Raw genomic sequence first — 20239 nt, 5'->3', positions numbered from 1 at the left:
TCCAGCGGCATCGTGACGTTGAAAAAAAAAAAGACATAAACCCCCTTGTTCTAATAGTCCCGATACTTGAAGACAGATTTCGATCTTTGTTTTAAGATGGAGACGCCATTGTACGCGTTTGAATATAGGACACTGGAAATGGCTAGAATTAAAAATCAAATGGTGCAATGCTTTCTTGACCCCATACAAGACATCAGCTATAAAATTAAGTCGATAATTGTATAATTACTGTCTTAATAAATGATATAAAAGAGAAATTGCATACTTTTTAAGATCGTGGATACCTTCAAGTTCCATAGTGGGCATCAGTGCCATCTGGTGATTAAATCTAGAAGTGAATATTTTTTGGGTTTATTTGCCTTTATTTGAAATTTATCCTTATCTTAAGATTTCTGTGGTCTTTTAGAAAGAATTTAAATTGGGATTATTCAGTTTAAACGAGGGGACCGTTGGCTTGACCCCTTTTTGTTAACTATTTGGTCAAACGCAACTGTACAGTAGTTAGGCTTAGCATTAGTTAATTGTGTTTTGGTTGATAATTGCCACCTTGACTTAATTAAAACGAGCAATTAGATTTGTTTTTTAACTCTTCGTTCCTTCACGAATCTTCCCAGTGACAAAATCTAGAGAATCATTTGTTTCTAGAGCGATAGAAAGTGACAGTAATAGGCCAGCGTGATGAAGCACCGTCACTGATATCATTTGGTTTTTTTGTTTGTTTATTTAAAACAGGATTTCAAAGAGGATGATGTTGGAGATGTCAGAAGAGAAAGAAGAGTTGATTCTCTATCTTGGAGAGCGATCTCTGCCCGCTGACGTTATTTGCATGGTCACATCAATCAAAGTCGTGATTGGGAGAAACAATAGAATGGATAGAACAATGACCACTTCCCCCCGTCCCCCTAAAACTTTGCCAAATGTTCTTCGTTCTATTAATGTCCACATTGAACGTATTCTGTTCACGATGTCAGGGTTTTAAGTGATCCGCGCAGAAAAGTAGTTCAATGCTCAATGGTGAAATATTCGGGGGGTAATCTTGAATTGAATTTTTTAGAATTAAATATAATACAATGCAATACCAAAACAACTCGTTAGAAAGGTCTCTGTCTCTCTCTTGAGATATCCCTGAAAGGTCTATTCGCAATTTCAATTCCAATTCAAAGTTCCTGGCTGGCTCAGTTCTTCTGGAACTTCAACCATTCAACTTACACCAATAATTCTACTCAACAGTCTACAGATCCTACTGAATCTACATTCTTTCGATGCCTTGGGTCCCTTCTGATGAACTCAACACCCAGCGCTGTTCAACTCTTTTAACTGATTCAAAATTAAAACCACAGATAGCGTCTCATTACAGTAATAATTTGGCTTCACCAAGACAGCCTGGAAGTTCTTGAGAAGATGGACTCTTTGACTTGATCACACACATCGAGACAAAATTTGAAATATGGCTGTTTTTTAACCGGATCATCTAAAAAGACCCTGGATGATCCAAATCTATCCTTTACTGATCTAACTAAGACGCTGGACTTAAACATACAATTCTACAGGACCACTCCTTCTACACCCACCCACTATTAGACCAATTCTCTTTGGAAACAAAAATTAAGTTAAGCAACCGCTACTTTAGAAAGAGGTCAGCCATGAGGTAGCCAATTTTATTGCGATGTAGGGTCGGGAATGTGCCCGCGATCGCCCCGAAAGAAATGGATCACGAAAATTAGGTGGTGACAAAGGATTGTCTGTTATTGGACCACACCAACCACCACTTTTAAAGTATCGCTCATGTCCGTGACGATTTGACCCAACTAGGGGGTTCATACCGCACCGGGAGAAACCTGTTGGAACCAAAATGACGACTCTATTAGGTCTAACCCCATTCCAGAGAAATGTGGCGCCTCACCATTAAGGCCAAAATTTATTTCATTCGTATTTTGTGGGTGACAGACATCCGCATTAGCTCCAGAAATCTAACCGTGAAACCACGTGCGACATAAATACACCCTCAGTGGATTTCTCCCTTCTACGAAAGATTAGTTGGCGTTCTGCACAGGAGGGTTTCGCAAGAGGAAACCGGTTTGGACAGCACTTACCATTCGTATCCTGTCTGCACTCTTAATGTTTTATAAGGGGTAGGAGAAATTTCGGTGGTGTAGTCCCCTTTAAGGATGATTTCAGAGGACTTGAAGATTGTATCTAAGACAGTACAACCAAGGACATCGTGGATTTGATGTTAGCAATATGTCTTAGGAAAAGGGGAATCTACACACCCTTTCATCCACCCACATGGTCTCAAAGAATGTAAATACATTTGTTAGACAAGAACGTTTGTAAAAATATGGAGCGCCATATTTTTCTACAAGCTAATAGGTATTGGATGCTCCTTTTTTTTTCACACTACTGTATATACAAATAAATACAGCGCTTTTTTTGAAGGATGTTAATTGACTGTATTTAAAATTGCACGATATTTAAGATGCTAACTCAAAGATGGAGAATAAACCTCTTAAATTAATGTAGTTTCTGAGTGAGAATGGTGTCATTTTACTCTTCACTGACCACAGTGATTGCTTCTGAGAAATATCCGGTCCTGTTTGTTCTTGGCTCATTAGCACACAAAGAAAACTTAAAATAATCCTCCCAGTCATCAGATTACGTTCTTTTTCGAAATTATTTCAAAGAAATAATAAATAATTTCCTTATAAATGAGAAAAAATGCCCGGATATCCGCTTTTCTATATTAGGACCATCCTTTGTCCACAAAGGACAGTCAGACCTTGATTTAAGTCATTAACTGCTCAAATTCCACATAGAGAAGCAGACACAGAGGGGACGAAGAAAGACAATTTTAATTAATAAAACTGCGATACTACTATGGGAAGATCAATAGTTAGTAAAATCCTTTCAAGGAATTTCAAGTCTCTTGAAGCCCTTACCCTTGGACCAAATATAAAGTGCTTTCTCTTCCAAAACAAGTAACTCTCAAAGAAAAGAAGATTGGCGTCTTATGTCCCTCCTCCTCTCCTCTTCAAAATTGTATTTCGTCTGCTCTGACCTACAAAGCCTTCAGCCACTCCCTTTCCCGCATTCAATAAAGGATCTCCCAGTTGTCGACCACCCGTGGTCTTTCTGCTTTGTAATTAACGTTTAAAAGTCATTGTGGAGAAAATGCATCGCGACATTATTTCCCTTGACCTTTGAGTCACCTTTGACTTCGCTGACACCCTTAACCTTATCAGCTTTTCCTTTGCATATCTGTTGTTGCCTGTAGGCGTCATAAAGAGAACCGTTCACTGATTGCACGCCTGTAGGTTTTGTCATCAATAAACTTCCTGTAATCTGTATCAAATCAGAATTTCAATTGACAGAAAAGTGGACAAAATCAGAAGAATCCTTTTTGCAAGATATAAGGGTTTTAGAAGGATCGAAATCAACTAGGTTGTCTTTGCCCACTGGAGAATTACTTGGAGATCAGTTTACGGAATTGGTAGTGGATATTTGAAAACTTGAAGCTGTTTGTGAAGGGCAACAAACTGGAAGGTGGAATGCAATGTGCTATCATCGGCAAAACTATGGACAGGATTTCCAGTCAAGGCAAGAAGGTCATTAATATACAAGAGGAAAAGAGTGGGGGAAAGAACTGAACCTTGGGGGACACCAGCATTAGTGGAGAAGTTAGAAGACAGAGAGGTTGTTTGTGAGAAAAAGATCAAGCGCATTGGTTGTGTGGTTAGAATTGTCCAGTATTCTTGTAGGTAAATGAACAATCTGTGCGAGGTCATTAGTAATTTCAAAACCCTGGACATCTCAACCAGCTGGGTCCTTGTTTCTAGAAAACGGGAGCCAGCTGGAATTGTGAACATTAAAATCACCAAGGAAAATTACCTCACTGTTAAGAAAGTTGGACTGGAGAAAGTTAAATTGCAAAGAGTTCCAAGAGATTAGCGTAGTTGTAAGAACCATAGATGGATTTATTAATATGCATAAGTTCCACCTTTGAAGCAAAAGGAATCGCACAATGAATAATTCGGACAACAATGCTTCCAGCAAACGCACTACTTAGGCACCATCCAGCCACTATCTGGCAGAGCAGAAGCAGAGAGATTATACACTAGCTAATCCGGAAGCCTCCTAAAGAGTTACTGATGGCCTCTCTAGCAGACGACCTGCGAACACCGTTTTAGAGCTACCCTCGAAATGTAAGGAAGATTAGATGTTACCATGACGTTCGTTCATCATAACCTCATCAATCACACTGCATGATGGAAGAGATGGGAGGTACGAGAGCTTTGCTCTGAAGAATAAACATAGGTTTCACCGCTTCAAACCTCCAATAAGCAAGTGATGGTATTGAATCTGTTGATGAGAGTCATTTACCACCTAGCTGACTGATCCGTTGATGATCAACAGGACACTCACGTGAGTAAAGATGGATGACTTCATTAAAACAAAATAATTGTCTTCCAAGAAATGTTTGCTACCTATTAGTAAAAAAAATATATGGAACTTCAGCATATATTTACTACTTTATATCCCAAAAATGAGACGAATTATTGCATCTAAGAGAATCCGTATAGCATGAGTGTGGATAAGTTCCTTGTTCAATGTTTCCTTGTAAGGGTCCAAGATTTAAGAGAAACAAGGCTGGTGTAGCAGGTCCCATAACTGTACTCTGACTAGGATTAGGGTGGGTGGGCAGTTGTATCGATCTGGTTAGTGACGTATCCAGCTACTCGATGACGTCATCTTACAAGCGCCGTTAACCAAAGTAGGAAGTTGGGTTGACGAAAGGTATGTGGCAGAGTTCAGGTGTGGAGTGCGGGTGACCTCAGAGGGTTAATAGGGAAGTTGACGGGATATGCATTCGGTGGGAGGGAAGGGTAAAGGGAGCGGTAGATGCCATTTAGAAGACTCAGCGGAGGTGTGATTTGGGCAACTTCTGGGTGGAAAGTGCTTGCGCATGCGCAGTAAGGAGAAACAGCCTGTGTGTGTGTTGACAGATTTGTTTTTGAAAACAAATCTGTCAACTGGTGAGATTATTTTTATTTTCAAAATTTCGGGTTGACATTAGAAGCATGTTCTGGGACCTTTCGTTTACTCTTTCTGTTCTTTATCGCGTCTGCAAGATCGCTGTTGTTCTCTCCTTAAGGTGCGACTCGTCTAGATAACAAAAGTCGTCGGCAACCTCCCAGCGACCTACTAAAACGAATTCCGCGGGTCCTGTCCTCTAAGCGATAACAAACATGTCCAAAAGTTTCATCTCGAGAAAACCACCTCAGGAAACCATGGAAACAGCTATCGTCTGCCCCGAGAAGGTGGCAGACGATAGCGAATAATTGGCCGCTTAAATGTTTGGTTTACCGAAAATACTTATCGACATTCGTGCGGTAATTGCGAAAGATAAAAAAAAGAGAGCCACGTTGAAGCGGGTTCAGACCCGAAGCAAGTACCTTGAGATCTCGCTATCAGCACAATGATGTGATCCATCTTCTCCGAAAAGCGCAAGGATACGAAGAAGGAGGTTATCTGGACTCCCACACCTCAAACAGACGCAGGAGCACATGCACAGGGGCATTATCTGAACGCAGAAATCGCTTTATCTGGCGGGAAAGTGGAACAGACGATAAAAAGATGCGTGTTGGTAGTCGTCTGCTAAATAAACACTGGCTTTGAAATTCATTTGGAACACGGTGGGAAATTATTAGAGAAAATGTACAGCAGTGGACAAAAAAAAGTTGCAGGAAGCTTAGATCGTGGCGATATAAATTAATTGCTTTCTGCCACATTAACCCAAATTGTGGCTACTGAAAAAAATGTAATTATGTCTATTGTTAACGATTACAAAATTTTATTTAATATATAACGCGGGACGTGACATCACATGACTCTTAGTCATCGGTGTGGCATCAGAGAGACTGATTACACACCTTATCATTTAATAGCTGGTTTCCTTCATTCACCAACACCTGGACATGACTCAAACGTCTTAATTATCCTCCACTACACAGAATCAAAAAAATTTAGAGCGCATCTAACTTTTTAAAGTCAGAGAAGCTGGAGAGCGTGCAGAATTAAGAACTGTACTGTTATTACGCATAATTATAGGCAGACGAAGGTTTTTTCCTACAAGTGAACCGTATTTCCGGCCAAAAAACCCCTAATTTAAGGAAGTCCTTCGCTTGACCTTGAGTTTCACCCATTTGTTCACGACTGTAATAAACAAGGCTGATAATTAGTTCATTATAACGAGATCGCGTTGCTTCCAGCCAACAACTCAACTCTCATTAAAAAGATATCTATAACTTCATTAAAACAAAACAAATTGCTTCGAAACAGCCCCTGCAGTAACGCTGCAGGGGCAAAGAACAAATATTAAAACATGGTTGAGCAATACCTGTCCACCTTTATCTATAATTATTTGAAAAATACAAACATGGCCATAGGATAACTTTATGGACTTGCTGAGCAACATTTTGTATTTGCAATTTATGGCCGGTCTTAGTCAGGAATTTCGTGCCTTTGAGGTAGGGTTGTTATAAGTGAGGGTAATATACAGCCCCGGTTCTTATGCCCCCATAAAGTATCATTCTGTCTTCCATCACTTAAATTACTGTCTTTTTATAGATTTGATTTAGAACCGAAAGTTATAATCAACAAGGGTTAGACCTCAATGAATGTTCTTTCCACATCCCCCATTAAGAGACTGTCTCTACCCTTAAGTAGTTAAATTAAATAAATAAATAAATAACAGGTTTATACAGACAACCAAAGTACATTAATTCGCGACAGTTGATAAAATATAATATTTATAGGCGCAATAATTTATTTTTTAATCGTGATAAGCAGTTAAAATAGAAAGAAAGAAAGAAAAAATATAATGACACAGAAAACTAGAATGTTGTTTTTATATTTAGAGATTTAATTAATGAGAAACGGACTTGGAGCACTTTATGCACTTTCTTGAAATGTACTGCGCATGCGTGCACGATTTTCATTGTTTCGAAATTGTAGATTGAAAAGCGTTCGAAAGAAATGAACATCACTTAGAGGTCAACGAAGGTGAAAACAACGTAATGTGCCAAACGATTGGCGCACGTGAAAGAGTGCGCGAGTGCTCAGCACGAAAACAAAATGAAATGGACAATAAACGCCAATCTGAGTGAAACAATAAATCGTCTGCTATGCTGTGCACGCTTCGCGTGTTTGACAATGACGTAATAATGAATGATAAAACAACCAGTTCTGATTAAGAATGCGGAAACAAAAAATAGCAGACGACGGTTGTGTAGAATATTTCTGGCTATAAATAGTTCGAAGTTCGAAAATTTATATTTAAGTAATTTTAGATTATTAATTTTAAATCTGGACCGGATTCGGTCTGTTGAAGCTAAGAAGATTAAACAACAAAAATATGGAAATAAAAAAAAAATAATAAAATAAAATAAAACAAAAGATTGCCCCCTGTTCTCGTCTTTTGGTAGTGTATAAATAATGCCCAACAATACATATTCGGTTGTCATGGTAACGCCAAGTGGTTCCGTTACAATTAGGGTTGTTATAATTCTGTGATCTCTCTCTCTCTCTTCCTCAAGAGGGTCATACTTCAGCCTCCTTTCAATTGTCTCGGGTGCACATGAATACCCCATCCCCCACCCCCTCCTCTGCCCCTCTCAATAATGCGATCTGGAAGCTCTCAAAGACGTCTTCGTATAACAGTTCTATATTCAGAAGCAGATGACCCTGTTTGTTTGTTGGGTGCTTCTATTATTAGTTGTGGGGGCGTTTATTCTGCTAGTGGACTTCGGGAATTGTGGGAATTGTAAGGAGACGGAGGGGGATAAATGGTGTGTCGTGTTTGCCCATGCTGTTATAATTTGATGGAAAAGCGTGTTAATTTTTATGTAAATTACTAACTTCTTTAATTACTTCATCTATTATTTGAAAATACTGCAAGAAACCTCCTTTGCATAATATAGTTTAAGCTGTCAGTTTTTAAAATATAATCTGTCGAATAGAAAAAAGAAAGAAAGAGAGAAAGAGAAACACGCAGTACCCTACTTCCTTACAAGACAAAATACTACAGTAGTTTATCTGATAAAGCTGTCACTTTGATGATAACGCACATGTTATTACTTTTGGGTGAAATTCCTTTGCGTTTTGTTCGGAGAGAGCTTTCTTTTTCTTTTCTTCTTTTTATTTTGACCTGTGTGGGCTTCGGAAGAAGAGTGAGTGACCTAAATGAAGAAGAAAAAATGAAACGGAAGAGATTTTGGAACATTTCCTTATTTTCCTTTGAAAAATGTCCAAAGAAAGAATTTCTCACTATATGCCATTGTTGACTATCAACTATCTTTTTAGATTGCTGTCATCTGACCATAAATGCAATGTTAAAATCGACAGTTTGATCTGCATTGTTGAAAACAACAATACTGTTCAACGTTAATTGCTAAAATCATCAATACTGTCCAAGTTTAATTTTTGAAACCGACAATACTGTCCCAATTCGTATTGTTGAAATTAACAATACTGCTCAGTCTGTATTGTTGAAATCGACAGTATCGTTCAACTTCTCTTGTTCAAATCTGCAATACTATTCAAATGCATTGCTGAAATTAACAATATTGTTCAGCTCGTATTGTTGAAATAGACAATATCGTTCAACTCGTATTGTTGAAATCAACAGTATTGTTCAACTAGTATTCTTGAAACTTGCAACGATATTCAAATGCATTGTTGAAATCAACAATACTGTTCACCTTGTGTTGTTGAAATCTTCAAAACTATTAAACTTGCATTGTTGAAATCTTCAAAACTATTAAACTTGCATTGTTGAAATCTTCAAAACTATTAAACTTGCATTGTTGAAATTAACAATACTGTTCAGATGTATTATTGAAATCGACAGTATCGTTTAATTTGTATTGTTCAAATGTGCAATAATATTCAAACTGCATTGTTGAAATAGACAATATCGTTCAACTTGCATTGTAGAAATGGACAGTATTGTTCAACTAGTATTGTTGAACCTGCTATAATATTCAACTTGCATTGTTGAAATCAACAATACCGTTCAACTTGTATTGTTGAAATCATTGGTATCAATAAAATATGTATTGAAACCTGCAATAATATTCAAATTGTCTTGTTGAAATTAACAATAGTGCTCAGCTTGTATTGTTGAAATCTGCAATACTATTCAACTTGGATTGTTGAACGAGACGTTCTGTTTTCTATTATTAAAAATCTGTTATTTTTTTGCGTCGTATTATGAGAATCATCAGCCACAGCTGTGATATTTGTTTTATTCTAACGTGTCGTGTGTGCCACTACCCTCGTAGACGGGACATTCAAGTGCGTCCGACAAAAGCTCAGTCGGCGTTCACAGGCCCCAAACTAATTCAATTTTAAAACGTTTGAAATTGCATGCACTTGGTCTGATAGGTCTCGTAGATAAAGCGGTTGTAAACACTGCTCTCTGTCTGGTACGGTGACACGCTATCCTAACCTACATTATAAATTCCGCCGACAGATGGCGCTGGCCATCTAAATGCCAATTTACAGAAATTATTGAAACAGTCGAAAACGATAAAGATAAAAGAGCGCGGATTGGTCATTTTTAATTTTATGCCGAATTTTAGCATTGTTAAAGTTTTACATTGTTGAAATAGACCTTTTTTTATCTTCTGATTTATCTGAATCAGAAGATAAAAAAATCTGAATTGTCCTGTGTGAGTTGTTACGCAATAATTGCTTGGCCAATAATGCCAGATACTGTTACGTCTCCAAGTTCGTCGTCCATCAAATGTCACATTTCACTCGGACCACGTGACAATCGCCTGAATTATCTCGTGACCCGTCAATCGGAACCCACTTTCGTTTATAACTCGAAATATTTGCGTCCAAAGCGGAAATTGAAAGATTGAAGTGGGCAATGAAGGCGCGCTGTGAGATGATATGTTTCGGTGGGTCTTCGTATCGAGGGGACGGAGCCAGAACGATAATGACGGGGTAGCTGGAAGAGTGACACCAGATCGTGATGGCGATTTTTCGAAGCAGTACCCTTTGAATAAAAGGGTCACCCATTTCTAATTAGAAGAAGTAGAGCAGGCGTCTGTTTTTCCACGCTTATTGCTCCGATGTATACCAAATAAGGCATAAGTACGATTCTTTGCAAGAGATGTGTGGTTATACCGGTTTCTCCAAACTTTCTTTCCTGCCTGCTCGATGCAAAAACGCCTCTCACAATTGCGCACTTAAAATAATAAATGATATTTTCATGGCTTCGCAGAATGAGCGAACGAAAATGGACCTATTCCTTGCTCTGAAATCCGCGTTGTTTGCTTATTGTTAAAAAAATCGACTCTCTATTTTGAATTATTAAAAAAAAACAGATGGCTTCTAATACTGTTAGGTCTTCATTGTTGATGATGACGACATAATACAGCTGGTGACCACTGACGTTATAGTTGCAACGCACATCATGCTTTACATTGTTGAAACAGACTTTTTTGATATTATTAGAGGCGAAAAAGTAGCAGAAGTCATACTTTGCATTGTTGAAACGTACATTTTGATCGTGTTGATTTTTCTATTGTTGAAATGGACCTTTTTCTTTCATATCGATGAAAAACTAATTCAAAAACGTTTCCTGCTATTTTGTTGAAACACGGTTTGATTGTGTTGATTTTCTAGTGTTGCAAGGACCTTTTTCTTTTCTATTGACGAAACACACGAAAAACATCTTTTGCGTTCTTGAAATGTTTTGGTCCTGTTGATTTTCTATTGTTGAAATAGACTTTTTTCTTTCATATTTATCAAAAATAATTCAAAAAGACTCTTGCTATTTTGTTGAAACACATAGTTTGATTGATTTTTTCTATTGTTGCAATAATAAATCTTTTATATTGATGAAACATACACCGCAAACGTCTTTTGCCTTGTTGTAATGCACGTTTTGATCCTCTTGATTTTTCTGTTGTTCAAATAGGGCTTTCATATCGATGAAAAAATAATTCAAAAACGTCTCCTGCTATATTGTTCAAATATGGTTTGATTCTGTTGATTTTTTGTTGTCGAAACAACGTTTTCTCTCATGTTGATCAAAAATTAAACCAAAAAAGTTTTTTCTATATTTTAGAAACGGAAGTCTTATTTTTCTATTGCTCAATCTATTTCAGCAAAAAAAAAAAAACATTTCTCTTTCATATTGACGAAAAATAATTCAAAACATCTCTGCTATATTGTTGAAACACGGTTTGATTCTGTTGAATTTTTCTATTGTTGAAACAGACCTCTTTATTTCATTGTTGTAGATCTCCATTGTTCAATAATGACGACATAATACGACTGGTAACCACTGACGTTATAGTTGCAACACACATCATGTTTTACATTGTTCAAACAGACTTTTGATATTATTACAGGCAAAAAATTAACAGAAGTCAATATTTTCTATTGTTGAAATGTAGATGTTTTGATTTTTATATTGTTGAAATGGACCTTTTTATTTCATATTGATGAAAAATAATTCAAAAACAACTCTTGCTATATTCTTGAAATACGGTTTGCTTCTATTGATTTTTTCTGTTGTTAAAATAGACCTTTTTATTTTATATTAATGAAACATACACCAAAAACGTAATTTGCCTTTGAAATATACATGTTTTGATTCTGTTGGTTTTTCTATTGTTGAAATAGACATTTTTCTTTCATATTAATGAAAAATAATTAGAAAAGTCTTTTGCTATATTGTTGAAATATGCTTTGATTCTGATGAATTTTTTTTTGTTCAAATAGGCCTTTTTCTTTCATATTGATGAAACAAACACCAAAAACATCTTTTGCATTGTTGAAATATACATATTTTGATTTTTCGATTATTGGAAGTATTTTTTCTGTATTTTAGAAACGGAAGTCGTATTTTATATTGTTTTAATCCATTTTGTATTGTTGAAATGTACACGTTTTGATCCATTTTGTATTGTTGAAATGTACACGTTTTAATCCATTTTGTATTGTTAAAAAATTTGAAATTTACATCATGGAAAATCAGTGATATAAAAATATCAATTTTCTTTCTACTTTAACAATAAAACAAAAATTTGTTGCCATTTTATAAAAACATTACGACTACTTTGAGAAGGTATTTTTTGAAAATTCCAAATGAAACTAAAAATTATCTGGTTTAATTAAAATAAATTAAACTTTTGGAGAAATAATTACAAATTAAAAAAATAAATATAAACTTTCAAAGTAAGTTTTGATATTTTTCCACGGAAATGGGCGAATTTCAATCCCCTCGGGCATTCTTCTATAAAATGAGCTTTCATTAATAGGTCATCTTGGAATCATCACAACGCGCAGCAACCTTTGTCCTCCTCATACATCATCTTCGTCTGCTCTTCGCCTAAGAACGTGAGGACACTTCAACAAACAGGCGCACGTTCCCTTGGCAACAGCGGAAACAATAATGCGCATGTTTCAGTACAGCCTGTTATTATGTTCGCTGCTGTGCGAAGTTGGTGAGGGGGGGGGATGTCAAAAGGTGCAAAAGGAAGGGTTTATTTCTTAAGGGCCAACACGGTCGATGCCCTGAGTTAGTTAAGCTGTTCTTGCGATCAAACAACTTCGCGCATGCTCAGATATCACATATTTTTCATAAATCGTGAATGAGATTGAGGTTTGGAATTTCATGCGCGTCATCTGTCTATCTATCTAATCTAATCTGTCTGTTCATCTATCGCGGTGCTATTTTCTTCATTCTATCCAAAAGGTGATTGTTTTTGGATAATTCATGGCCACTGAAGAAACTATTTATTTTCTATTGATAAAAAATCTGCGCCCTATTACGGTATTATCTATTATTATCACCCTCGACTATTAATCCTGTCCTAACAGGTAGGAAGTCACGCGAATGTTTGCTCATTCTTTTCCTATCGGCTGCTTTTGGTTCTGACACCACCCCTGTTGTGCCCAATGACAACTTGAAGCCAACGCCTACCCGATTATGTTCTAGGCCAGACTTAACAAATATATTTATAAGGTTGACACCCGATAGAACGAACAGTATAATTAAGAACCCGGCCTTGATGGAGGGAAAGGACAATCAAGGGGTTGTTCGTAGGAGGGTTATGTAATCACGAATAATAAAGGGCGATGAATGCTTTCTTTCCAATTTTACGTAACTTTTCTTCTTTCTCATTTACAAATATCAACAAATATCAAACTTCTCAACCCTCAACTCATCCACGGTAAGAGAGTTTCTATTTACATTTCAGTTTCCCGTTTATGCACGGCGTTTTTCATTATTTGAAAACGTGCTGTCAACAATGGAAATAAACATCTGTTGAAATCGACCTCGTGCTTTAAACAATGGATTTTAAATAATGAATTCAACTAAGATAACTTAGTAGCCTCGTTCCCACGAGCACAAATTAATGAATAAATTTTATTTTTCTTTCGATAAGAAAAATTTTGACCTTTATTTTCAACAGTGGCCATTAATATAAGCTAAAATAGATCTTAAACTTATACAGTCATTAACAAAAGTTATAGAGGCACAGGGATAATAAAATCCGACCATTTTTCATTTTAGAAGATAAGAATCGGGTCATTTATGGCATGTACCTGACACAACTTTGACTACAAAAAGGACTACTATAAGTTTCCTTGGTGAAAGCTGTTAGTGTGATATTTTAGAGTTTTAACTGTAATTTTTCTAAAGCGATAACACTAATATTTTTCTTCCCCAACATCGCCTGGGTTACAGGTTCAATTGGAGAGGTCAAACAGCGTCCGCGTGCTCTTCTACCGAGACCATTAAGAGTCAGCGAGATAATTTATGATCAGAAAATGAATTTGTACCGCATTACATGATCCACATCAATTTTTCTAACCCGGTGTTGTCAGTTGTGATGAATTACTTAAAGCACAACTTGAATTCCTTAGTGGCTTACAGATTACCGATTAACCCTGCAGCTATTAACCGTGGGTGAATGACCACCCTAATTTCCGAGTTCTCAATTAGATCGGAATGTTTTAGCGTTCACTTCGAGACCAGTTTTTTTTTTTTAAACTCGCTTTTAACCTTTTGGGGTGTAAATACAAACAAAACGTGGGGTTTCTTTCACGACATCGACTTAGCCTAGATGCATAATGTTATCTTTAACTGGAAAGAATTAGGTATTGATTGAAACCGATAATGGCTTGGGGACCTGTCTGGAGGGGGAAGTGTACTTTCAAATACCAGCACTACACTGCTAAGAGGTCAACCGGATAAGATATAATATCCTGTAGGCTCAGTTTTTATCCAGTAGAAATTTCTAAAAAAAAAATAATTATATTATGTCCCTTTAACAAATCCTTCCGCATATTAAAAAAAAGAAGAAAATAGAAAAAAAATAGAATACACAAATTCCACATTTAATTTCATTATTTTAAAAAAAATCGCGGTATAAAATTAGTTCCAGAATTTATCGCTAGGTGGCGCACTTAGTTATTGATAGCTGCTCCACCTAACGATAAAGTGCATTTCCGACTTAACTGACGAATAGAAACAAATATTAATGTCTCTTCTTTTGCCACCAGATGGCACTGCGATGTATAGAATGTTTTCAACTTCTTTAAACGTTAAATAGTAAGCCAAGTTTTAAATTTAGTAACAGAAATTATCGCTAGGCGGAGCTGATATTTAAACTAAGTGGACTTCCAACTTTTAACTTAATGATTACTTTCATAACTTAATTATCGATTAATATCTTTGGTTTCTGAATTAAACTATAGGTGGCGCTGCGAACTAGGAAAATTCTCATCCTGATTCTGATTCCTTCAAATTATCTTTAAACACCTGCAAATATTTAAAAAAAAAAAATTCGGAATGTGAAATTAGTTCCTAGATTTATCGCTAGGTGGCGGTGTAGGCGGTTAGAATATTTATTTTCAATCATTAAATGCATATTTATAACGATTATTAATAACTTAGTCCCTGAATTTATCACTAGGTGGCAGCGAGAACTACGATAATTATAGTTTTTTTTTTTGTCAATTTTTCTTTCGATTTTTAATAGATAGGGATTTAGTTCCAAAATTTCTTAATAGGCGTCGCTACCAGTTATAATCATAAAATTCATTTATAATTTTTAAAATAATTCTTATTTCGCGGTAAAACTTATTTTCTGTTACAGACGTGCAGACAGGCACATCAGGATTGAGGCCAAAGGCAGCAGACGCTTCCTAGAGAACTAATGATTTCAAAGAGACCACAAGTTTCCTTAATTTGACAGGGGGATTTGCTGTGCCATTGAACACCCCTGTTTTTTTACAAGTGGAAACATCCCCCCCGCTGCGAAAAGATGGCCCACACAGTCGGATAATTGTTCTTAAGGCGAACGCTACACATAATCCATCACGAGACCAGCTATTCATCCGACAAGCTCACAACACTAGCTTGTATCATGGCGTGAAAGACACGTTTTTGCGCCCCCCCGTGTGGGGTTTTATAGTCGTCCATAAAACATTTTCAATAGACGCGGTGTGACGCCATGTAATAAATCTCTACAAAAGATTCTTTTAAAGTCTCTTTGCAGTTTCTATTGAAGGCTTCCGTAGAATGCATTTTGAACAATGAAAGTGACATAAAATACATTATCAGCGCGCGTGCGTGATACGAGGCTCGTGTTTATTTGTCGCAGACGCGTCTATTACCAACAATCAAGTAACCTCGTTCCCATGAATAGAAATCATTGTTTGGAATATTTTTAAAGAATTAAAGAAAAAATAAATATTTTGCGAATCAGGAAATCGTCTGCGAATATATAGGGTACTCCACCCTCCTGTTCCCACCCGAAAAACGAGTCCATTTTGTTATTTGTGACAATTTTTTGTGTTCTATATTTCTTCAATCAAAAGGTGTACTTAATTTCAAACGGGGTCCCCGTGGTAACTGTGAGAAAACTGATAAATTCTTTAATGATAACAAACAGGCGCTGTTGTCATGGAAACCGGGTTGAAAACTGGAAACGGGCACTATACTTCGTCGTCAGAGTGAAGCCTTATATTTAGACATCACCTGCATAGATGAGGGTTTAATTGGTGCTGAGATCGGGCCTAAGCTGCCCCTACCACACTCTGTCATCTTTAAGCATATGTGCACTGACAAATGCCTGTTTTTAATGTTGGCAGTGGTAGCTTGGGGTTAAAAGGTGGTGCTGGATGAAAAACTAGCAGTGTACATCAAGATATAAGTTTTTCTGTACAAAACGCATCAATATTTTAATGTCACGAGTCAAAATCCTACAAGACTTTTGACCCTGTGGCTGTGACAGTATGAAATCTGTCTTGCCAGTGCGCCTGCGTACAACTGCTCTTTCACCATATCTTTGTAATGTACTTTTTAAAATCGTGAACATTATTTGCGATCACCCTGTACATATTGTATAAGTATATACAAAGAGCACACGGAAAATAGCGTATATATACACCACGTTAAAAAAGTATCAGGACACCAATGCTTTTTAACATTTAGAATGCCATATGATGTGGAAATAGGTACTAGACATTGATGATTTTGTTGTGGATGTGGCGATTTAGTCAAAAGGGGTGTTAGGGGGTTTGATTCTTCCTGTAGAAATCCTCTTCGGGGTTCTTGTATTATTTGAAATCACCGGAACCCGTTGAAAAATAGGTCGAGATCAGCTAGACGAAGGAATAAAATCGACTGCGTAGAGGGCGCCTACGCCCAACAGTGTCTATAATTAGATGTGCCAGGGACGGTTTTAATGCCCACGCGCAGCTTACTCGGCGAGTTACTCTGGTTGGATAACAATCCAGTAGCAATTGATGTTGGCAAAGCCTACAATGACAATTGGCATCTGTTACGGGTTGTTGAAGAGCAAAAATACAGATTGGAGCGACCACAAAATTAGGTTCGGATAGAATTAAGTTCACCCTTGGATGCGCCCGTCTTAAATTCGCCGATTGTCAGAGATGCTGCGCTGACGAGCTTTGTATAAACAATGAAATAAAAGCAAAGCAGCAGCACGCGAAAGTGGATGCCATAATGGCCAATTACGGCATCCGTACTAAGAGCAGTCATCGATGTCGATTTCCAACAATGGAAACGCGTCACATACCAGCAGGCGGGATGAAAATATGTCTGCCAACGCGTCTGTTAAAAAATATTCAATATGTAGATTACACAATCGAGTCACGAGGGGGTGATTTACAATAAGAAATGTACGGAAGTGAAATATCAAACTGCGCTTGCGCAGAAGCACACTTTTCTTTTCTTTTTTTCATCTGGATTTAAAAACATTAACTGAATAGCATCGCCATTTGAATCCTTAAAACTCGTTCAGTAAACACTTTGCACGGTCTTCAAGCATAACCTCTTTCCCTTTCACCCTTCCCCCCTTCATTCCTTTACGCTGTGTTAGGGGGGGAGCCTTTCATATAATCGCGTCACGTTTTTAATTCACACCCTTCCTTGGTTTCGATACAATCTAATACGAACAGCCTCTGCTCTGTAAAAGCTGATTTACGGCCGATTTTAATTAGGGTCATGAACTGCTACGATGGTTGAGGTCACAGCATCGGACTGCATACGGGGAATACACGAAGACGCTATTTATTTGTTAAAACGCCCGTAGAGGTAGAAAACGCTGTTAATTTTTTCTTTCTATCAATCCCAACTACTTACCAGGTGTTTATTTAGGAAAAAACACTGTAATAAGTGGACCAAACGATCGTTGCTTGTCTTAGGGACAGTTACGTAACAATTAATAAAGCGCCCTCCAGTATCACAGAAAGAAACTTTCAGTTTCATTGGAGCTATAATGTGCATAATATTTCACACACCTAGGGATTTGCTAAATCGGGTTTTCTTTTCAACTGATTCTTTAGAATGTCCCCTACTTCCCTTTCTCTGACTTCCGGCCCTATTAAGTGACAGCGAACAGCTCGTTGGTAACCTACATAAGATATATGAGCCATCACTGCTAATGTATGGGAAAAAAGTTCGGGGGCTGTTCAGCTAACCCATCACGTGTTTGTTTGTTTTTTTGTGTGCGTTACTGAGGTTGAAGATGCAAATTCATAAGGAGTTTGATTCTCAACGCGCTCTGTTGTCAAACAGGAAGCGCGTGGGGTTTTTAAGGTGATTAGTCTATGGAGAGGGTAGAAAAGAGGACCGGGGGTCAAGTCAACGGTCAATGGACTACATTTCAGCTTTATTTAAACATTTTTTAAAATATTATAATGATGGAAGAACGAACGTTTGAAAGGAATTTAATAATCGCCACTTTTGTAGATTTCAATTGTTGCTTCATAATTCGTCTGATAGTTCATACAATTATTACGTCTGCTAGCTCACAAAATTGTGATGTCACTTCAATTATCAGTTTCATTCTCGTGCGATCTTATCCAATAAAAATTCACCGAATTGTTACGTCACTTTGTATTCTCAGTTTCATCCTTGAGATCATATCGAATGAAAAATGTTGTCACACAATTGTTACGTCACTTCAATTGTCAGTTTCATCCTCGTGCGATCTTATCCAATAAAAAGTCACGATTGGTACGTCACTTCAATTGTCACTTTCATCCTCCTGTGATCTTATCCAATAAAAGAGTCACACGATTGTTACGTCAGTTCAATTGTCAGTTTCATTCTCGTGCGTTATTATCCAATTAAAAAAAGTCACACGATTGTTACGTCACTTGTATTCTCAGTTTCATCCTCGTACGATCTTATCGAATTAAAACTGTTGTCACACAATTGTTATGTCACTTCAATTGTCAGTTTTATCCTCGTGCGATTTCATCCAATAAAAAATCACGATTGTTACGTCACTTCAATTGTCAGTTTCATCCTCGTGTGATCTTATCCAATAAAAAAGTCACACGATTGTTACGTCATTTCAATTGTCAGTTTCATCCTCGTGCAATCTTATCCAATGAAAAAGTCAAACGATTTTTATGTCACTTCTATTATCAGTTTCATCCTCGTGCGATCTTATCCAATAAAAAGAGTCACACAATTGTTACGTCACTTGTATTCTCGGTTTCATCCTCGTGCGATCTTATCGAATGAAAAATGTTGTCACACAACATTTGTCACTTCAATTGTCAGTTTCATCCTCGTGCGATCTTATCCAATAAAAAAGTCACGATTGTTACGTCACTTCAATTGTCACTTTCATCCTCCTGTGATCTTATCCAATAAAAAACTCACACGATTGTTACGTCAGTTCAATTGTCAGTTTCATCCTCGTGCGTTATTATCCAATTAAAAAAGTCACACGATTGTTAAGGCACTTGTATTCTCAGTTTCATCCTCGTGCGATCTTATCGAATTAAAAATGTTGTCACACAATTGTTACGTCACTTCAATTGTCAGTTTCATCCTCGTGCGATTTTATCCAATAAAAAAGTCACACGATTGTTACGTCATTTCAATTGTCAGTTTCATCCTCGTGCAATCTTATCCAATAAAAAAGTCAAACGATTTTTATGTCACTTCTATTATCAGTTTCATCCTCGTGCGATCTTATCCAATAAAAAGAGTCACACGATTGTTACGTCACTTCAATTGTCAGTTTCATCCTCGTGCGTTATTAACCAATAAAAATGTCACACTATTGTTACGTTACCTTAGTTGTCACTTTCATCCGTTACGTCACTTCAATAAAAAATCGCACGAGGATGTCAGTTTCATCCTCGTGCGATATTATCCAATAAAAAATGTTGAAATTGACTAAAAACGCATTTAAAACTTAAACAATTAGTCCAACAGGCTTAATCACGATTAATTAATTATTAATTATCAATTAAAATCTTTTAGGATAGAATAAGCAATGAGAGTGAAAATTGTTAAAAACGTTTAATTATATAACTTAAAGAATGATTTTAATTACGAATTTTTTAAAAAAAAGTAATAAATAAAATAATTCTTTTTAGCAACATTACATTAAATAAGAGATGTTCGCAACTCCTGTTGGCATCAGTTTTCTGGTCGCACGGAACCAAGTGGAAGTGGTGCTGAGGCTTCTGCAATTGTTAAAGATTTCACTCAAGTTGTTCATTGACCAAGAAGAATACTAGACAATACCAACCACACACGCACACAACACTCTTGATCGTTTCTTCACCAAAAGCCTTTCAAAATGCGCGGTCAGTTTTGTGGTCTTCTTGCAACTTCTTGATGGTCCCTTCTCCAATGGAGGCCTGATATCCTCAACCTGGT

The sequence above is a fragment of the Mastigoproctus giganteus genome, chromosome 8, assembly GCF_048544385.1.
Source record: "Mastigoproctus giganteus isolate SK-2022 chromosome 8, ASM4854438v1, whole genome shotgun sequence".
NCBI classification, from domain to species: Eukaryota; Metazoa; Arthropoda; class Arachnida; order Uropygi; family Thelyphonidae; genus Mastigoproctus; species Mastigoproctus giganteus.
The sequence above is the reverse complement of the archived record's forward strand: the minus strand, read 5'-3'. Positions refer to the sequence as shown.